Consider the following 11,433-nt stretch of genomic DNA (forward strand, 5'->3'; position numbering starts at 1 on the left):
GAAGGGTTGGTACCTGACAACTGTCTGCTGACAGCACTCCCAGAGCTAGAACAAGCCCTTCCTGGAAGGGGCATCTGGCATCACCACATCCATTATGCCATGCCTGTGTCTTCCTCTGTTCCAGCTAATCATGTTCTCTCTGCTACACCACACTGGGAGAGGGCCAGCAGGGAGGCAGTCGTAGTCTTTGATAGAGTTGGAGGGTGGGGCAGGGCTGGGGGTTGTGGAGTGGTGAGCCCAGACCCCAGACTTCCTGGGGAAATGAATACCAGGCTCTCATCCAAAGGGACATTTCATCAAATAACATCAAGTAGAAATAAACAAAGGGGTGGAGGCTGATTGCACTGGCTCTAAGTACCATCAGCCATTAGATGCTTGTCGTTCAGTTGATTGACAGCTTCCAGGTGGCCAAGGAAGGAAGGATGCAACAGTTGGCCCAGACCTCATGCTGTTTAGCAACATCTGATCTCCTCCCGCTGTGTGCCACTTACTCACCCGGAGGCACCTGAGCTGCTCCATATGCCTGGTGTGCTAAGCGCTGGCCTTTCTGTGCTGTGCGGTCCTGCCCTAAGGTGAGGGTAGCCTTCAGAGTGCTGCTTGCCATTTGGAAATAGAGTCAGCTTGTGGCTCTCTCAAGAAGTGAGAACAGCAAAATTCAAGCCTGAGTGGTAACCACTTTCTCATACTTCTGCTTGAATTCAGAGAGCAGCTGACTTGACAGAAGGCAAAAAGCCGGCCAGCTTAGCTCATTCAGTGACAACTGAGCACAGAGCAAAACTAACTTTCCATGGTTCAATTCCTCTCCAATGTCACCCTGCTTGCACATGGAAGGGAAGCCTGAGAGGCTGCAGAATGGCCCTGGAGAAGGCAAGAGACATCATCTGGTTAGCCTGGAGTGCACATCTGTGAGAGACTTCAGGGCAGTTCCCTCTTCTCCATGCTAGAGCCACTGATGCCCTGTGCACTTCACTGCCTTTGACCATCATTCCTTGCTCCTGGAATGCCACCTCCCCTTTGCCACAGTTAATAAAACCCAGCTGAAGCCTCCATTCAAACTCTCTTCCATGAAACGCTCCATCCCCATCACCATTCCAGTCAAAAGTACAGCAATTCTTCTTCATTTGATACCTATCACTTAGCAACAGGGGTTCCAGCATTTTAAATTGTGCATAAGAATCACCTAAAGTGTTGGATAAAGGCAGATCTCGTGGCTCTGGGCTCTAGCCATTCTGAGTCAGCAGGAACGGAGAGGGCTGGGAGTCTGGATTTTCGTTATCAGTCTTGGCACTCCTAGTGCACTTGGTTTGAAAAAGGATACTTAGAGAAGTATTGGCATTATAACTGTAAAAAGTTTCTTCTCTCCAAAAGAAGGGTTGATACACTTGCTGTAGAGTCTGTTTCTTCCTCTAAAGTGCATGCGATAGTGTTACAGGACCCCAACACTTACCCAAAGGTAGCCTTTGGGAAGGGGGTTTCCACACTACAGTCCCTTCAGTGGTCAACAGAAAGATGTTACAGGACCCCAACACCTACCGGGGGTTTCCTCACTATAGTCCTTCTGTGGTCGCCAGAAAGATGTTACAGGAAAGGCAGACCCCAAGTGAGGGTTCTTGGATCTCATGCAAGAAAGAATTCAGGGTGAGCTTGTAGAGTAAAGTGAAAGCAAGTGTATTAAGAAAGTAGAGGAGCCAGGCACAGAGGCTCATGTCTGTAATCCCAGCACTTTGGGAGGCTGAGGCAGGCAGATCATGAGGTCAAGAGATCGAGACCATCCTGGCTAACACAGTGAAACCCCGTCTCTACTAAAAATACAAAAAATTAGCTGGGTGCGGTGGCATGCGCCTGCAGTCCCAGCTACTCGGGAGGCTGAGGCAGGAGAATTACTTGAACCCAGGAGGCAGAGGTTGCAGAGAGCGGAGATCATGCCACACCACACCAGCCCGGGCGACAGAGCAAGACTTTGTCTCAAAAAAAAAAAAAAAGAAGAAAAAGAAAGTAGAGAAATAAAAGAATGGCTACTCCATAGACAAAGCAGCCCCAAGAGCTGCTGGTTGCCCATTTTTATGGTTATTTCTTGATATGCTAAACAAGGAATAGATTACTCATGCCTCCCCTTTTTAAGCCATATAAAGTAACTTCCTAACATTGCCATGGCATTTGTAAACTGTCATGGCATTGGTGGGAGTATAGCAATGAGGACAACCAGAGGTCACTCTTGTTGCCATCTTGGTTTTGGTGGATTTTGGCCAGCTTTTATACTGCAACCTGTTTTATCAGCAAGGTATTTATGACCTGTATCTTGTGCTGACCTTTTATCTCATTCTGTGACTTAGAATGCTTTAACAGTCTGGGAATGCAGTCCATAGGTTTCAGCCTCATTTTACCCAGCTCCTATTCAAGATGGAGTTGCTCCAGTTCACATGCCTGACATTTTCTCCTTCCCTTTTATAAGAGAACCCTTAATCCTAAGGGTTGCCCAGGAATGAAGATCCACCTTCTGTAACTTCTTCAGGCTGAATAGGGGTGACAGTATTCCTGCCTAACTATTAGGGTCTCTTGTATTCAGGGTAGAGAGGAGCTCAGTCAGAAAGCATTGGTATATTGAGGGCCACTCATAACTCCAAGTTCTGACAAAAGGTGCTATCTGGAAGATTAATAAGTGTTCAATTTAAGAAAACACTCAGTAAGCTTGTCCTGCATTTTTATATGCAACAGCAATATATTTCACAACAGTAAAGCAAAATAAGTAAAATTATTCCAAGTAAATGAAATTAGAGGGCTTTCTATGAACTGGGCAGCTGATAGAACCAAGCTGATATGGAGTTGCTAGATGATTTCAGTACATGCCCAGAATTAGAATATTGATTCAGATTTTTACATTCCTCTTGTTTCTTCTGAGCAGCAGTCAGAGATCACTGGTTAGTTCACAGGGTTAGCCTAAATTGTAGAAACAAACTTAAAAACAACTGATGAGACTATAATCTAACAAGTGTACCATATTTCTTGAAACACAATATTTCTCTCTCCAGTTTCTCATTTTTATAAAAGACAAATAATGGTAAGACTGATTTGCTTTATCATAGTTGGACTGATTATTTGTATAAAGTGCAGCAAGCATAATTATTTTTCACATAAGCTATTTTTAAATTGGCTTTGATGGGACTGTGTTCCACAGAAGGAATCTTAGATAAGACTTGTTTTAAAGTTGAGCCCTGCCATGGGTTTGCACTCTCAAATACCTATGAGTTGAGTAAATTCCCTTCCTCTTGGGGTCCCAAGATAACTTGGTGCTTCTAGGCCTGTTAGAAAGTGACATTCTTTTCTTACCTCAGGTCAGAAACCTTATACAGAGACTGTTGTAGGCAAGGTATGAAGTGTTTCCCTAAGGGGCTTTTATTGACTTTACAAGTCAAGTTTGATTCCTTAAAGGAAAGCACACCATTCCAGTCAAAGCCTTGGTAAAATAACCAATTCTCCAATTATGTTCTGTTGCAAAAGAAAACAGATTCTTATTGCACTTATGCAAATAACTATATTGCCGTAAATTAAGAATACTCAGAAATAGTTTCCAAATTCTGGAGAAATCAGGCAGAGAGAAATAAATATGCTCCAAATTTTGTTCATAGGAATATACTTTACTCAATTGTTAAATGCTGTAAATAGCTTAAAAGAAGTTTTTGTTGACTCTGAAAAACAAAACAAAGGATTAGCAACGTTTTAAGAAAAAAGTTAAAAAGATTACTTCAGTTTTTATTGGTTCAGTTAATTTAGTTAACTCCTGTTTTGCTTGATATTCATAAACATTTCAGCTCTCAATGAAAATCCTGGCCGGGCGCGGTGGCTCAAGCCTGTAATCCCAGCACTTTGGGAGGTCAAGGCAGGCGGATCACGAGGTCAGGAGATCGAGACCATCCTGGCTAACACGGTGAAACCCCGTCTCTACTAAAAATACAAAAACTAGCCGGGCGAGGTGGCGGGCGCCTGTAGTCCTAGCTACTCGGGAGGCTGAGGCAGGAGAATGGCGTAAACCCAGGAGGCGGAGCTTGCAGTGAGCTGAGATCCGGCCACTGCACTCCAGTCCGGGCGACAAAGCGAGACTCCGCCTCAAAAAAAAAAAAAGAAAATCCTGAAAGATTTTTCCTCTATTCTAATGTTACAATCGCCAAAGTTATTAGAAACTTGCATTCAAGAGCACCTGTCAGAGGTCTATAGTTGATTATAAACCACCTCCTAAAGAAGATTAAAACAAGACAATTGTCTGTGGATGACAAAATCTTAGGACAGCCACTATTTAAGCCACAATTGACTAGGAAATGTTGGTTACCCTTGTGTCACACAATGATTTTATGTAACAGTTATAATTATTAATAAACTACATTAAGCCATATTACAATTATAGGAATTTTTTAAAATAATTTTGGAACACATACCGATAGCATATTTATACAAATACAGCCCAAAGAAAGCCAAATGCTATTTTACATTTGACGATGCTTTCTGTATGATTTTAATATACCAAAAAGCCAGATTTCACCATTACATTAGTATACTATTAACATTAAACTCAATTCTTAATGAAACCTTATAGCTATATCTACCCAATTTTAATGTTTGACTGTAAAATAAGATTTTCATAAACCTTTTATAACCCTTTACAAATTTGTGTTAAAGAGCAGATTATAGGCAGGTTTTTTGCTTTTAAGAAAAACCTGTTATGCTTTTATTCCAATGTTTAATTTACAGAAAAACTGTATAATATCCCTTTAACTTTAGCCAGTAGGTTTACACACAGAATTTCTTTTACAATTAATTTTTCATAAACATTTCACAACTTGCTTAAACTTTCAGCTTTATCTAACTTGAAACAATCTTTTAATCTAGGCAAGAAAAATACACATTCCCATGTGTTCTTACAATCTTTTACCAAAAACACATTCTACTTTCCTTACATGCCTTGCATGTAGAACTTTTTTTCAGTAGTCTTAAATACATGTTACTCTGTTAACTCTTAGTGACTTTTACTTGTGGTGAAAACCCTGGTTAGTAAGTGATTTTAATTATCTACTAGACATGAAGCCTACGACCCAGACAGAAATGTAGATAAGGTCTGACTCTTTCCAGCATTTAACTTCACATGTCCTAGGACTTACTTAGAATCTAATGCCCCAAAATAAACTGAACAATTTTTCAAAGTCAAAGAAGCAGATTATGACCTTAAAGTATTTAGCAAACTTAATATCTGACCTGCATAATTTAGACCAAATGTCTTTTTTTTTTTTTACCAATAATCCTTAAAACTGTCTTTATTTCCCAAACATTACTAAAGTCACATGAACTAAAAGGCATTACACTTTTTTACTTTTCTGACAAAATATTTCATTGAAGCTCTTATTTTTAAGCCAATCAATTAAAGCTCTTTCATATACAGACATCACACAAGACATACAAATACACAGACAGAAGAAGACAAAGAACTCATCTTCCAAGCCAGGAATTGAATCCTGAACCCGGACCACCACTGTGATGGCGGAGACCAAAAGAAAGTACTGCCACATGGTTACAAGGTCAAGCTTCCAAGGACACAATGGACCAGAGGGAAACCTCATCCAGTTTACACACAAACACACACACACACACACACACACGCCAGAAATCTGACTGGTAAGAAATTCTTAGCCTCTTGCCAGCATGCCAGGCTTCTGGGTTCCCTTTCCCTGAGTGGCCCTAGTGATCCAGCTGGCTGCACCACAGCCCTGGAGGCCAAGATGCAATACAAAGGAAAAATTATCTCCCTCCATTCTGGCCAGAGTAAAATACATGTGACAAAAGGTAGACATTAGCCACTCTGCTTAGCACCCAATATCAAACTGGCAAGGCTCAAACTTGCCCCCATCAATCATTGTTAATCCAACCTCCAACCAGGAGTTTCAACGTGTGGTCTCTGGGCAAGATAGTCACCCTGAGTAATAGAAAAGATGAGAAAGGGAAAGGAGAGAGACAAAAGCATTGCCTGTGGCAGGGTGGGGAAGGCCAGCTGCTCAGGGAAGCCAGAGAAAGGCAGGCCCATTGCAGCAACAATGAATCAAAAGTTCAAGTGGCCTCTTCTTGGTCACAAAGGAATCTTTTCCAGCAGTCCCATCAGCTCTCAGGTTTCCCTTTTAGAAAAATCTCCCTATGTTTCACAATCCTGTGAATGCCTAATCCTGTACATGCCTAACCCATAGCCATCAGCAAAGAGTACAAGGCAGTTTAATTCAAAGAGAATAGCAGTTAACATCCCATAGTACCAAACCCATTCTTAGCTGAGAGGGACTTTGCCGAGAGGGACTTTACTGAAAGGGGTCTCTAACTCTCTAAATCTTAGAAGTGACTCTAATTCTCCTAAGTCCGACCTTTAAACAAGGTTGGTCAAGCGTCCTTGCCTTTTATTGAGAGGAGCTTTTAACCCAGTCTTAGAAGAGACTCTAACTCCCCTAAGGTGGGCCTCTAACCCAATCCCATTCTTTACCTGGGTACCCTACCACTTACCCAAAGTCATCCAATCAGTGCTGCAGTCTGTTTCCTTTGGGTCAGGGTGGGGGGGGTCTCCTCAGTATTATCCCTTCAGGGTTTGTCAGAAAGATGTTACAAGACCACACCACTTACCCAAAGATAGCCGTTGGGTCAGGGTTTCTGCACTATAGTCCCTTCTGTGGTCGCAGAAAGATGTTACAGGACCCCAACACTTACCCAAAGGTAGCCTTTGGGAAGGAGGTTTCCACACTATAGTCCCTTCTGTAGTTGCCAGAAAGATGTTACAGGACCCCAACACTTACCAGGGGTTTCCTCACTACAGTCCCTCGTGGTCACCAGAAAGATGTTACTGGAAAGGGGTCCTGATCCAGACCCCAAGTGAGGGCTCTTGGATCTTGCCCAAGAAGGAATTCAGGGCAAGTCCATAGAGTAAAGAGAAAGAAAGTTTATTAGGAAAGTAAAGGAATAAAAGGATGGCTACTCCATAGAGCACCCCGAAGGCTGCTGGTTGCCAATTTTTATGGTTATTTCTTGATGATATGCTAAACAAGGGGTGGATTATTCATGCCTCCTCTTTTTACACCATACAGGGTAACTTTCTGACATTGCCATGGCATTTGTAAACTGTTGTGGTGCTGGTGGGAGTATAGCAGTGAAGACAACCGAAGTCACTCTTGTTGCCATCTTGGTTTTGGTGGGTTTTGGCCAGCTTCTTTACTGCAATCTGTTTTATCAGCAAGGTCTTTATGACCTGTATCTTGTGCTGACCTTTTATCTTATTCTGTGACTTAGAATGCCTTTAGAGTCTGGGGATGCAGCCCAGTAGGTTTCAGCCTCATTTTACCCAGCTCCTATTCAAGATGGAGTTGCTCTTGTTCACACATCTCTGACAATAGGATAGGGACCCTGTCCTACTCATGGCTATACTCCTCACTGTATCTAGCACAGTAATTTGCATACAGTAGGTGCTCAAATGTTGTTTATTGGTCAGCTGAAAGTCTTTCTGACTTTCCGATTTTTCTCTCCCTCTTCTAGATGATGTGAGGTATGTAGGAAAGCCCACCTCTCACTTCTGCGGCATACATCTCCTGGCTATGCACCATCATGTTCCAAAATCTATACTGGCTGCTGTCCTCCTCCCCACCGTATTCTATCTGCTGTCTGTGACCTGTAGCACAGCTGTTTAGGAATTTTTGCATGATTTTCAACTCTCTATCTTAGATTGTATTTTATTCTAATTTTCAAAATATACATGCTTACTAGGCATATTTTAGAGAAAAAAAATTAAAAAGAAAACTTATCTGTAGTCCTCATTTCCTCTTTAAAGCACATTTTCACATATCCTGAAAGTGTCCCTCTTTCCGGGGGCTGTGTCAACGACTTTTTCTTTCCAGTAGATCTCTTTTCTGAAAAGGTTGGGCTATTACTACAGATTAAGAAGTGGACTTTAGGGAAACAGAAAATGTAAAGGCTGTTTTTAAAGAACAAAATTTGTTCTGCTACCTACCTCAACCTATCAAAAATTAAACAAATATGAAACTAAGAGTATAACTTTGACCAAGCACAGTCATAGGGGACAGACATTTGGGCAACAGCATTCTAAGGAACACAGTGTCTTTTTCCTGGCTTTCAGAATCCACTTAGCACAACAAGTGGATAGTTTAAAAAAAAGTAGGGATAATAAACATAATAATGATAACAAAGCAGACATATATTACTTCCTCTATGCTGGGCACGGTTATAAACACTTACATTCATTGACTTTAGCCTCACAACAGCCCTATGAGGTAGGTATTGCTATTGCCTCCATTTTACAAATGAGGAAAATGAATCACAGAGAGGGTAAGTAATTGGCCCTAGGTCACATAGCTATTATAGTAAGTGGCAGAGTTGGGATGTGAACATAATCAGGCTCCAGATTCCATCTTCTCAACCACTAACTGCAAAATAACTAGTGTTGTGTGAACAATTATAACATTTTAGTCATTTAAAGACCTTAAGTAACACTACACTTAAGCCTTTGATCAAGGTCCCAAATATTCTAGAGTGTTTTTTTGGAAAATAAACCCACAGCTAAGCCTCAATCAGACGTTTGTTTCACTCATAATTATCATGGTCCAGAGCTTTATCTGTCAACATGTATATGCAGCCAGACTGAAAAGTGAGGATTTACTTTGAGAAAATGCTTCTTTTATTCCTGGAGTTGGTTGTTCTCTTGAATTAATTTAGGCAACAAATTTGTTGAGCAACTACTATGTGCTCAACAATAGATCAACTATTCTGGGTTCTTGGTCCAAAAGATCAGTGAACTGTGTTGTTTACCCATCATGGGAAAACTCAGCCTCTACTGGATCCATGGTTATGAATGGACAAGAGTGGTAGGGATGAGTTGCATATTAATATTCCAGAAAAATGCCATGTGACATACAAGCGCGGCTCTAAAACTAGCACCCTATATAACTTACTATGGGATATCTAAAGAACAAGAAACCCAAAGGCTATGAGGGTGGAGCAAGCATTTTTTGTCTTACTGCCAATGAGAGGAGCCACAGATATTACCACTGCTACACCCATCCAGAGCTGCTGTCTCCTGGCACTCTGAGTTGTGTGAGGTTAGGCCCTGATCCTGTCTGTTGATTTGCTTAACCATCTCTTCCTTCTAGCACCACCACTTTCTAGCTTCAATACTCCTACAATAAATATGTTCTGAAATTCACTAGTTATTAAATGCTGTCACCGAAATAGCTAAATAGTATAATCAGTGAACAAAACAGACAAAGATCTCTGCTCTTGTGGGACTTACATTCAAATGGGGGAGGCAGGCAATAAATAACACTGAACATGATGTAAAAAGTAAGTGATACAGTACGCTGAAAGGTGATTAAGGGCTATTGAGAATAAAGGTAGAGCAGGTAATGGAGACTAAGAGTGCTAAGGTGGAGAAGGGGTAGGGTGCAATTATAAATAGAGTGTCAGGGCTCACTGAAAGGGTGGTATTTGAGTAAAAACTTAAAGGAGGCAAGGAACTTACGTATGAGATATCTGGGGCAGAGCATTCCAGGCAAAGAGAAGAGCTCAGAGGAAAGGCCAAACGTGAGAACACACCTGCCGAGTGAAGGAAGGAGGCCGAGGCCAGTAGGATTGCAAGGAGAAGAGTGGTGAGACATAAGGAGAGAGACATAATGAGATCATGCTGGGACTCCTGGGTCTTGTAAGGGCTGGCTCTGGCTCTAAATGAAATGGGAACCATTACAGACTTTTGGACAGAGAAGGGCGACCGGTGTTAACAGGATCACTGAGGCTGCTGCATTGAGAATGGATAGCAGGGGATGAAGAAAGAACCAAGTAGCCCAGTAAGATGACAATGTCTTGAACCAAGGTAGTAGTAAAAGTGATCAGATTCTGGTTACATTTTGAAAAGAGTGTGTTTCAGTCAGCATAGTAGTTAAGCTGCAGTAGTAAGAGGCTCCCAAATCTCAGCAGCTTACAACACTTCATGTCCGGGGAGGGTCGGCTATGACTCTGCTCCTTGTTGACATGGTTCTGGGTCCAGGCTGATAGAACGGCCTCCATCTGGAATATCTTAAGCTGTTGTGACAGAGGGAGAAAGGAGATGTGCAAACTACATGCTGGCTCTTAGAGCACCCACCAGAAATGATGTCCATCAATTCTGCTCACGTTTCTTCAGCTACAGCAAGTTGTATGGCCACTCCTATTTTCAACAGAGTGGGGATATTTAATCCTCCTGCAGTGAGAGGCACAGCAGGAGGAAAAACTAGATTATTTGGGGAAAAAGTAATACTATCTATTATCAGTCATTTAAAGCCAACAGAATTTCCTGATAGATTGAATGTGAGGTATGAGTGAAAAAAAACCATCAAGAAAGACTTGAAAATTTTGGCCTGAGCAACCACAAAAATGGAGCAACCATCAACTCAAATGGTAAAGCTGTCAGTGAAGAAGTTTATAGTGGTAGATCAAGAGTTCACTTTTGGACATATCCAGGTCAAGCTGCCTATCAGACATCCAAGTGGAGATGTCAAGTGGGAAGCTGGATAATACAGTGTGGATTTCAGGTCAGATGCCTGAACTGGAGGCATAAATTTGGAAAACATCATCATATGGTTGGCATTTAAAGCCCTAAGCCAGGTACAATCACTGAGAGTAAGTGTAGACAGAGAAAGTAGAAGACCAAAGGCTGAGCTGAGCCAAGCCAACAGGAGGAGCTAAGGAAAAAGACAAGGAATTTGCTGGGAGAAACTGAGACTGGGAAGGATTGAGCAGTGAAGAAACCCAGATAGTGTTATGAAGACCAAGTGAAGAAGTCTCGTCAAAGGAGCAGCAAGGGACCAATTACTACATATCTACTGGAGACTGAGAACTTTACCATTGGATTTAGCAATGTAGAAGTCATTTGGCCTTGAGAAGAGTAGTTCCCATGGGGTGGCAGTAGTGAAAACCTAGATAATATGAGTTTAACAGAGAATAGGGAAGAATTAAAGTCAGAAAGTATAAGCCACATTTTGAGTTTTGCTACAAAAAGGGGCATAGAAATGGGGCTAGCAGAGGAAGTGGGGTCAAAAGAATGTTTTATTATTTTTAAAGATGGGATGCAAATAGCATAGAAATAAATGTTAATTAGAATAGGCCCAGTAATGTGTGAAAATTTATACAAGAAAAAGAGGAAAGGCTTGCTGGTGTGCTACCCTTGATGAACAGATGTTGATGGGAGGACCTAGTTTTAGACAGCGCAGATAGACCACCCAGGTACAGACAGGAAGGATGCAAATGCCAAGTCATTTGTAGAAGTTGGGAGCAGGTGGGGACCATGTGAAGGCTCTCTTCTGATTTCTTTCCTTTGTTTAGTAAAGTGGGAAACAAGATAATCAGCTGAGAGTAAGGATGGGGAAGAGGAGTTGG

Source organism: Piliocolobus tephrosceles, chromosome 8 (assembly GCF_002776525.5).
Source record: "Piliocolobus tephrosceles isolate RC106 chromosome 8, ASM277652v3, whole genome shotgun sequence".
Taxonomy (NCBI): Eukaryota; Metazoa; Chordata; class Mammalia; order Primates; family Cercopithecidae; genus Piliocolobus; species Piliocolobus tephrosceles.